At 34.0% G+C, this 2500-nt stretch overlaps 1 pseudogene; it reads right to left on the bottom strand.

Annotated features, from left to right (window-relative positions):
• LOC142912653 (28S ribosomal RNA) overlaps positions 1–2500 on the bottom strand; it is an 8977-nt pseudogene that overhangs the window by 2228 nt on the left and 4249 nt on the right.

The raw sequence follows: 2500 nt of genomic DNA, 5'->3' as shown, positions 1-2500 counted from the left end.
AAAAAATAAAGAATTAAAATAACAAAGTCTAATCTATATAAGTAATGTTGAATAAAGCTTATTTTTAATCTTCTTTGAAGGCAGAAAATAGTAAGGTAAAAATAAAGTCCTCTCTATGCTCTGAAGTAACATATAAAAAAAACTAGCAATAAAAAAAATACCAAGTCTTCGTCTTGGAAAATAACAAAATCTAAAAGAAAAATCTTCTTTGTGGAAAATTGTAAAATAAAAAAACCAAGTCTTCACCTTGGAAAATAACAAAATCTAATCTAAAACATCTTAAATAAAGCTTGTCTGTAGTCTTCTTTGTAGGCAGAAAATAGTACGTTACAGGACTCTCAAACTGATGTATTCCAAAAATAAAGAATTAAAATAACAAAGTCTAATCTATATAAGCGCTCTTGAATAAAGCAGTGTAAAAAAAAAATAGCAATATAAAAAAAACCAAGTCTTCGTCTTGGAAAATAACAAAATCTAAAAGAAAAGAAAAGTCTTCTTTGTGGAAAATAGTAAAATAAAAAAAAACCAAGACTTCACCTTGGAAAATAACAAAATCTAATCTAAAACATCTTAAATAAAGCTTATTTGTAATCTTCTTTGTAGGCAGAAAATAGTAAGTTACAGGACTCTCGAACTGATGTAGTCCAAAAATAAAGAATTAAAATAACAAAGTCTAATCTATATAAGTGCTCTTGAATAAGCTTCGTGTAAAAAAATAGCAATAAAAAAATACCAAGTCTTCGTCTTGGAAAATAACAAAATCTAAAAGAAAAGTCTTCTTTGTGGAAAATAGTAAAATAAAAAACCAAGACTTCACCTTGGAAAATAACAAAATCTAATCTAAAACATCTTAAATAAAGCTGGTTTGTAGTCTTCTCTCGAACTGATGTAGTGCAAAAATAAAGAATTAAAATAACAAAGTCTAATCTATATAAGTGCTCTTGAATAAAGCTTCCTGTAAAAAATAGCAAAAAAATACCAAGTCTTCGTCTTGGAAAATAACAAAATCTAAAAGAAAAGAAAAGTCTTCTTTGTGGAAAATAGTAAAATAAAAAAAACCAAGACTTCACCTTGGAAAATAACAAAATCTAATCTAAAACATCTTAAATAAAGCTTATTTCTAATCTTCTTTGTAGGCAGAAAATAGTAAGTTACAGGACTCTCGAACTGATGTAGTCCAAAAATAAAGAATTAAAATAACAAAGTCTAATCTATATAAGTGCTCTTGAATAAGCTTCGTGTAAAAAATAGCAATATAATAAAAATACCAAGTCTTCGTCTTGGAAAATAACAAAATCTAAAAGAAAGGTCTTCTTTATGGAAAATAGTAAAATAAGAATACCAAGACTTCACCTTGGAAAATAACAAAACCATCTTGAAAAAAGCTTATTTTTAATCTTCTTTGTAGGCAGAAAATAGTAAGGCGAAAATAAAGTCCCCTCTAAGCTCTAAAGTAACAAATACGACGTGTTAAAAAAAAAAAACTAACAATAAAAAAAAGAACCAAGACTCCGTCTTGGAAAATAACAATCTAAATTGTGGAAAATAGTAAAATGAAATAAAAACCGACTTCACCTTCGAAAATAACAAAATCAATCTAAAACAAATGACATCTTAAAACAAAACTATTATTTGTTTCGGAGGTTGTCTATGACTGTTCATAGACCGCATAATTTCCACAGAACATTCTCAGAATATCAAGAGAGAAAAGCAGCGTTCTGCGGGAAATCATCTTGGCCAGTGATGTCGTTCTGGGTTTGGTCAGGCCCAGGGAGGTAAGTACCTCGTTATTCTCAAGGGGCCACTTTCCTCTTGCCCCAACCGGGAATCCAAAGAATGTGACCTTGCTAGCCTTCGTCAGCACTTTGACTTGATCACCAAGAGGGGTATAGTACGAAACTTTGTGCGAGGCAGCATCTGACAAGGTATTCTTTGAAAGCTCAAAACGGACGGTGACATCGATCACAACCGCCTCCTCATCTTTTGCAAACACGAGGTCAGGCTTTCTCATCTCTCCCGTCTCGGATATGAACCGTGGCTCTTTGTATACAGACCAGCCCAATCTAGCCGCTTCGTCTGCCAGAATGTTACTGATCTTGTTATGTCGCGCAATTCTTGCTTTCTGTACTGCAGGACATTGACCGAGAATGTGCGAAAGGGACTCGAGTCTGGCAGAGCATTTCCTGCAGGAACGTAAGGCCCCATCTCTGCCTCTGTTCAAGCTTTCTCTTGTTGGGTAAATATTTGCCCTTAGTTGTAGTGCTGCGATAAAGAAGCATTGTTTAAAGCCGCACCATGGCCTCAACCAAGCATTACTGATTCTATCATGCGCAAAGTTTACAATGCCCCTTCCTTGAACCGGCTTTTCGCACCATCTCTGAAATTCATGCTCCCTCCAATCGCAGGGTCTCAGATATACAGGTTCTTTTGACACCGAGTCCCTGAGAACGAATGTTGGGATTGCATCACTGTCACCCCCTGCTCGTACCCACAAATTACG

The sequence above is a fragment of the Petromyzon marinus genome, unplaced genomic scaffold, assembly GCF_048934315.1.
Source record: "Petromyzon marinus isolate PM22_M1 ecotype Great Lakes invasive population unplaced genomic scaffold, UKy_Petmar_22M1.pri1.0 PM_G_Scaffold_21, whole genome shotgun sequence".
Lineage (NCBI taxonomy): Eukaryota > Metazoa > Chordata > Hyperoartia > Petromyzontiformes > Petromyzontidae > Petromyzon > Petromyzon marinus.
This window is presented reverse-complemented; position numbering and strand designations above follow the sequence as displayed.